The 7,765-nt window shown below is 52.1% G+C and overlaps 1 protein-coding gene across 7 annotated transcripts in view; it reads left to right on the top strand.

Annotated features, from left to right (window-relative positions):
* Positions 1 to 6,190: 6,190 nt before the first annotated feature.
* The window catches only part of WSCD1 (WSC domain containing 1), a 65,694-nt gene continuing 64,119 nt past the window's right edge, over positions 6,191 to 7,765 (top strand). For 2 of the 7 annotated variants that reach the window (XM_055256994.2, XM_055256988.2), the window contains exon 1: positions 7,430 to 7,723. The gene's annotated coding sequence lies outside the window, so the exon portion shown is untranslated. Of the gene's footprint in view, positions 6,280 to 7,429; positions 7,724 to 7,765 lie in introns of those variants that run through there. The other 5 variants (XM_055256989.2, XM_063629591.1, XM_055256983.2 and 2 more) reach the window with 5 other exon arrangements.

The raw sequence follows: 7,765 nt of genomic DNA, 5'->3' as shown, positions 1-7,765 counted from the left end.
AATCTGCCCATATGGGGTCAAAGAGCAGAGCTGGAAGTAGAGGCTGGGGAGAAGCCACTCTGCCTCTCCAGTGACCCTTTCGTGTGCCACTGGGATGAAGAGGGGCACAGGGAATGAGGGAGTGGCCCCTCACCCAGACCAGGTGTGCCTTTGGGAATCCGTCAGCCGTGCATTTGGAACTTGACATCATGTTTTCTCCGGAATTTCATTTCAGCCACCAGCCATCTGCCAGCCCCAGTTCTGTTAGAATTTCTTCCACAGCGGCCACTCCTCCTCCCTGCCTTTCCTTAGGACACCAACCAGCTCTCTCTCACTGGAGGTTGGCCAATAGGCCCCATGCCCCAGGAGGCGGCAGCAGTAGTCACATGATGCCACCAGCTTCAAAATCTCCTTTAGTTTGTGATGTCTCGTTGTTTGAAATGAGCCCACTGGACACTCCATATGGTTAGTACGTCTCAAGACTGTTAAGGTCACAAAAATCAAGGCAGGACTGAGAAACCATCACGGACCAGAAGAGACTGGGGAGACGTGACATCGCAACGCAGTGTGGTACCGTGGATTGGATCCTAGAGCAGAACGAGGCCATCAGTGAAAAAACCGGTGGAACTCAAGTAAAGTCTGGAGTTTAGTTACTAGCTATGTGTCAGTGTCAACCCATGTCTTTGTTTTGACAAAAGTGCTATAGTAGGCTGGGCACGGTAAATCATGCCTGCGATCCCAGCACTTTGAGAGGTCGAGGTGGGCAGATCACTTGAGGCCAGGAGTTCAAGACCAGCCCGGCCAACGTGGCGAAAATTCGTCTCTACTAAAAAGACAAAACTGAGCCGAGCATGGTGGTACAAGCCTGTAGTTCCAGCTATTTGGGAGGCTGAGGCATGAGAATCGCTTGAACTTGGGAGGTGGAGGTTGCAGTGAGCCGAGATCACACCGCTGCACTCCAGCCTGGGTGATAGAGCAAGACTCTGTTTCCAAAAAAAGTACAATTGTAATAAAACAGGTTAGCGATGGGGAAAACCAGTGAAGGGTACATGAGCAGTCTCGGTTCTCTTTGCAACATGTCTGTAAATGTAAAATTATTCCAAAATGAAAAGTTTATTAAAGTGGACCCACCTCCTCTCTTATCAATGCTATCAGCTTGAGGTGTCCTGTAGCTTAATGTAGAAGATGACTTGCAAGTTCAAGACCTTTGATGAGTAACTTATAGGAAAATTCATAAAAATCGGATAAAGAAGAGGTGCTTTCTCTACTAAGCACCTGTGTCTACTGGCTGGTGCACCCCAGGTAGGCAGGAGGAGCAAAGCAGGGACCACTTCTGCCATCCTCTTGCACCAGGGCTTTCTTGCTGCCCCAGTACCCTTGCACCTTCCAGTGGATGACTGATCCCACAGGCTCTGCCTGTAACCCCACTAACTTCTGCAATCCATGGTCCCTCAATGCTTTCTGTCCCTCAGACTTGCCCAGCTGCTGCCCTTGTGTCAGTAGAGGGGATGATGTGGGGTCGGGACTTTATAAACCCAAATCTAACAACACTTATTCCAGCACCTGCTGTATCACACCCCACACCAGAACTGGTTAGAGCTGGAAGAATCATCATAGCTATCATTTCTTGAATATAAACCCTATGCCAGAAACTCTTCACTAGAAATAAAATACCACATTTTGCAGATTAAAAAACTACATCTGGGAAAATGATGTCATTTGCCCAAACTAAAAAAGCACAACTGGCCCCAAATCACGCTCATCTTATTCCCCTGCCTTCCTTAAAGAAAGGCTCTTCAATAGCAACTAGAAAACCTGCCCGTTTTACAGAAGGGCAAAACAGGACTCAGAGAGGTAAGGTTTGCATGAGACCACACAGCCTATTCACCTCTAGCCAGAAAAGGAACTCAGGCTTCCTCACTGTGCTTGCTTTGCCACCTCCGAATTACCGAAGCTTTCTGGGTACCAATGGCCCATGCCTAGGAAGTCTAGTTGCTTCTAGACCAGACCAGTGCTCCGGGAGGCTCCTCCTTCCCCAGTCAGGTACAGATTCCCTATTCCACTTCTCCCTACTGCCCTCCCACCCCTGACACCCTGGTGTCTGCAGGCACAGCTCAGCAGGGGGTACAATTACCATCTGTGTCACTGGCATCTTTACAGAGGCATATTTAAGTCGCTGCAGCACTCACAGGAGAAAGCAAGTGAATACACAGCCCAGCAAAGTGCTAAACCCAGCCTCAGGTCTGCCTGCACGGAGCAGGCATCGAATACTTCACAGCACTTTGGGGAAAAAAGCAAAGCAAACAAAGAAGAAACTACATCTCCCCTTTGGAGATGTTGCCAAAGTTTCTCTCCATCTCTAAATGATGCTTTTTCAGATGATGTGGTGTCCAGAGGAGCAAAAGGCAACCTTCTCAGGTGGGACAGTCAAGCCCGTGTCCCCTTGCAGGCCAACATCCTGGTGGAGCAGCAGCCAAGAGCTGCATGGGTAAAGGAGGAGATTACTGAGATGCAGGTGCCTCTGGGTATCGATGGAGCATCTGCTTCCTCATCCCACCACAGTCCCTGGCAGGGGCACACGGTGCAGCGAGCCATCCACACTCATCCTCCGGGTCTCCCTGGTGGCCAGTAGCATCCAATGGACTGGATACAGGGATCAGTCTGTGATACAGGGGTCAGTCTGTGACCAGAGCAAGGGGAAGCAGCCTCTTGAATTCTTGGGAAGAAACATGATGACCGTGGGAAGCCTTCTTGGGTTTATTAAAAATATGTCATGCTAGGCACATCATGTTTTTAAAAACACAATTATTTATTTAATAAATATTTAGTAAGTATGCCTATGTGCCAAGAACTAAACTTGGCACCAAGGATACAGTTCTGAATGTGATAGTAAGTTCCCGGGCCATATTAGAGCTTAAATTCTAGCAGTGGGGGCTGTGAGGGTTGGGAAGGAGAAGACAGACCATAAACCAACAAATACACAAGAGATGATAGGGCAATGAGTTTCATGAAGACTGGGAACTGGACAGTGAGGTGGATGCTTTAGCCAGAATGACAGGGCAGGCTCTGGGGAGGTGACATTTGGAGGAAGAGAAGGTATCACAAGCTTGGTGGCTCAGGGGAACATTGCACATGTGGCATTTCTGGATTTTAGCAAAGCTTTGGGGAAAACCCCTTCTTGTAATTGTTACTAAAATGTGTTCTGTGCATATTCCATGGCAAATGTTGTTTTGCTTCACACTCAACAGACATTTTATTTGGTCCTTACAAGCACTCCCACGAAGGAGGCACTTTCTCTGATTTGCAGATGACAGTGTTGAGGCCCAGAGAGACTGTGACTTGGTCAAGGCGAGAGAGATATGAGCCCCATGCCTGGCCCTTACCCCCCCCTGGGCTTATCACCCCCATGCCTATGACTAGTCAGGCTGCCTTTGTCAACATGACATAGAAGTGTGGGATGGATGATGACTCATAACTGGTTGAATAACCATTTCCACGGCTGATGATGACTAGATGACCACCGTGAAGGGAGGTCACCAGAGGAGTGGTTCAAGCGTGGTCCACAGCCTTGCCTTGTCCACTGGTGCCAGTGATCTGAATGGGGGTTCAGTGGCTAGTCGGGGTTCAGTGGCCAGTCACAGTTCAGCCTCCTCTCCAACCACCTCTGACCTTGCACCAGCTAGTGCAAAGTCACTGGCAGTTTCTGTGACAGCCTGTGTGTTTCACACTTCCCTGCCTTTGCAAAGGATGCTCCCCACCCTTGTCTGGAATGGCCCCTGCACCTGATGACCCAGATGATGCCCACTTCTCTTCTAAAAGCCAGCTTACATGTCACCTCCTCCATGAAGTCTTCCTTGAATTCGTCCACACTGAGGTTGCAAGTCATTTAGGTTCCAATGCTCACTCTATCTCTCTGTCTGTCTGTCTATCTACTATCTATCTATCTATCTATCTATCTATCTATCTATCTATCTATCTATCTATCTATCTATCTATCAATCACAGCTAGTTGTCATCCCAGCAGCCATCTGCTAGCATAGAAACAATTTTGATCAAGTGGGGATGTGCTCTGAGAAGACTGGCCTATCCCCAGAGGATGAATTATAATTAGCCAAACCCATTCCTCCTTGGCCAGGTATTGGTTGAGGGGTACTCATAGGGTTCATTTCTGGCCAATGGGCCTTGCCAGAAGGAGGATCTGGCAAAAGTTTCCTTACCCAGTGAAAAAAGAAACTCGTGGGAAGAAATGTCCCTTTCTTTCTTGCCTTAGGGAATTGTCATTTGGGGAAGTCACAAACAGCGCTTCAGTTGTCATTTTGCAGTCAGGAGGGGGCGGTCCAGGGAGCACAGAGAGGCCACCACAGATCCTGACATCATTGAGCTACTGAATCACCCAACCTTGGAACTGCCTACCTCCAGGTGTCTTGTGTCTGAGATCATAAACCCTGGGGTTGACACCACTTTTACTTTGCTCTTTGTTACTTGAGGCTGCAGGCATCCTGACTGATACAGCAGAGCTGTCTCTTTGCGGTAGGTTTTCACTTTGCTCTGTTTTCTTGTCCAGTTCTTCACACCGGAAACTCCTGCAGGGGACTGGTTCTTTTTATCAAAGACTCTCCAGTGTTCGACACAAAATCTAACACACAATGGGTGCCTTGCTTAGTAAATAAATGAAAAGATGGGTAGCTGGAAGGAAGGAAGAATAAGCCATCAGATGACATGAAGTTAGGAGGTGATATAAATACCTGGGATCCAATAGTTGAGGTCTGCAAAGAGAGGAGCGGATGACTCAAGAGCCAAACACAGAGAGATGGGATTGATGTGAGATCAGACCTGTCTGATTCTTAGTCCCAGACTCCTGGGGGGTGGGGGGGATACATTTCTTAGCAGTAAATGGACATATGATGGCAGCTTTGTGGGACCAATTGCTTTTGGGACAGGGATGGTATACAAGTGACTATGAAACAGTCCCAACCATGTGGAGAGAAGAGCTGAGGGGCAAGGAGTTGGACTGTGATAAGGAGTGACTCTGTTATCCATCCTCCCTATCACTTCTTACTGGTCACCATCACTAGAAAGAAGGGCTTTGTCCTGACACTGAAATACTCCTGGCCATGTTGACTCCCAAGCCCTTCTCAACTACTTCCTGGGTTCTTTCAGGCACCTCCTTCCTCAACCTCCCTCCCTAGAGTCAGTAGTTGACTCTAGCATCTACCCACACAGGGCTGTATGGTGCTCCCCTGAGCAGGGGGCTTTGCAGGGCAGGTGCAGCGTGACATCGAGCACAGATGGCATGGATACCCAGCAGCCTTTTCCTTTCTCTTCTTCCCTGGTGGCAGCCACATCAACTCTTCCGCTTGATTATTCTGTACCAAGTGTCTGCTGCTGCAGACGGACACTTCTGAATAGCAGCTGCCGGGAAATGTCTGGCTTCCCAGAGGAGCTGGGCTTGAATTCCCCTGGGCTCAACTGGCTGTGAGCCTTTTGTGATCACCCACCTAAAGGCCTCATCTGTCAAATGGGCACATGAAGGCATCTATAGACTTATCAGTTTTAAGTGGGACAATGGGTACGAGAGGGCCAGGGCTGGCTTCATGGGTATGAGAACTGTGAAAGGCTCTGAATTCTGTGCTCAGAAGGGACCCGTACTCGTTTAATATCCTCCTTTTATCTCTTGAAATTCTTGATAATGTTTTAAAAGGGGGCTCCATTTTTATTTTAGGCCCTTCAAATTATGTAGCTCGTCATGGAGAGGGCTTTGCAAACCAAACAGCGTTGCAAGACTGCACAGTAGGTTGCTGTTATAAATCATAACAACACACACATTCACATTCTGTAAAGGATATATATGTGAAGGGGGCTTTTCTGCAAGGCTGGGACTCTGAGGCAGCACAGAATTCGTCTCTCACTTACTGTATCCTCTTCCTGGGTTTAAGGATATTAAACCCAGGTGCCCCAAGACCTTCAGAGCATTCTGCCTTCATGCGGATGGTGCAGACTGTTCTAATTCCGCACTTGGCCAGACGTGGCTATGCAAACTGTAGCGAGTCTCTTCCCGCTCTGGGCGCCACCTGACTGACCCGCGTAAGGAGGGACTGTGACTGGTCCCCAGGCAAACGCTTTCCCTGCCACCTGCACCTGTTGCAAGCCAGCTCCTCGGAGCCAGGCCAAGCAGCTCTGCCCCTAGCGGGAGTCAGAGGCATGAAACTCCCTTTTAGGAAGACCGAGTAAGAGGCACCACCTGCTCCTGCTGCCTCTGCTGTCCTCAGCTCCTGGAAGCATCTTAGCAGCCAGCCCCGGGTGAGGACAGGGTCCACCGGTGCACCTGGCAGAGCAGGGTAGATGCTGTGACATGGGGGCTTTGGGGGAACAGGGTGGGGCTCCTCACTGGGAAAAATCTTTAGGTTTAGATCCAGCCTTTATTTAAAGAGCGGGATTGTGTATAGACTTGTGTGACTGTTCAGCGTCTTTCCACCTCGGTGCGTGTGTGTGTGTGTGTGTGTGTGTGTGTGTGTGTGAGAGAGAGAGAGAGAGCCTGTGGGTCAATGCCCAGTATGCCCCTCTATCTGTGAGTGTGTCTGTTTGTAGACACCAGTGTGTGACACTGCTTCTGTGGGCGACTATGTAAAGGCGTGGGTTTGTCACTGTGTGCAGTGTGGAGCAGTATGATAAGCCGGTGGCCGACCCCCGAGTGTGTAGACACAGGAGCTGGTGTCAGGGTATTTGTAGGGCTGCGATTCTGTGTAGGTCTGTCTCAGATTGAGTGAGAGTGTGTGTGTTCCAGCAGGTGCTTGTTTCTGAGTGTGAATGTGTGTGAAGCTGTGACCGTCTGTCTCTAGCTCTGCATGGGACGGTGATCGGGTGTATGTGTGTGTGTGTGTGTGTGTATTAGAGTGCACTCTAAACTGTGTGGCTGTGTGCGTACGTGTGCGCGCCTGTCACAGTGGCCCAGTCTGCTTCTGGGTGAGTGGGGCAGAGCCCAGAGAGTGTGTGTGTGAGTGTGGGTGTCGGTGTCTCTGGGAAGCAGTGGTTCGGGATGTGTGTGTCAGGCAGTGTGCGGCTGTCGCTGTGAGTCTGCGTCGGAGTGAGAGTGGCGGCGTGCTCTCCTCTGCGCGGCAGTGCCCCGTGTGTTTGTGGGTCTGTGTCTGGGTGTGAGCGTCATGGTGCGTGTGTTAGAGCCCGTGGGGCCCCGATGAAAGGCTGTGGCTCTGGGTGACTGGTGTGTGTGTGTGTGTGTGTGTGTGTGTGTGTGTATCAGAGTGGGTGGCGGCGTCTCTGCTCGGCAGTGGCGCGTGTGGCCCGCCCCGCGCGTGTCTTGCGGGCCGAGGCAGGGCGTGGGCCCCCTCCGGCGGAGCCGCGACCCCTCCCCCGGGCGGCGGGAGGTGCGCACCGGCGCCTCTAGGACCCGGCGGCGGCCAGCCGCTGTCCCCGGGCCGCGCGAATGAGCATGTGCAGAGCCCGGCGCCCGCTCGCCAGCCCGCCCGCCCGCCGCTCGCCCGCTGCCCGCCCCGGCTCCGCGACCGCCCGCCCGCCCCGCCGTTCAGCCCGGACGCCAGCAGCCCCGGGGAGCCAGGCGGCGGCGCCCCGTACCCGGGCGCGTGGGTCCGGCTTGCCGCGGGCGGCCGGGGGCGTGCGGGCGCCGGGGCTCCTGGGCTCCGGGCACTGCGGGGGCTGCGGGCTCGGCGCCCGGAGGAGGCGGGCCGTGGGCGCGGGTGCGGGCGCACCAGCCGGCTGCGATCGCGGGGTGAGTCCTGTCTCCCGGCGCTCCAGCCGGACCCCCGCACGG

Source organism: Symphalangus syndactylus, chromosome 20 (assembly GCF_028878055.3).
Source record: "Symphalangus syndactylus isolate Jambi chromosome 20, NHGRI_mSymSyn1-v2.1_pri, whole genome shotgun sequence".
Taxonomy (NCBI): Eukaryota; Metazoa; Chordata; class Mammalia; order Primates; family Hylobatidae; genus Symphalangus; species Symphalangus syndactylus.
Note: the sequence above shows the minus strand (reverse complement) of the source record. Positions and strands in the feature narration are given on the sequence as shown.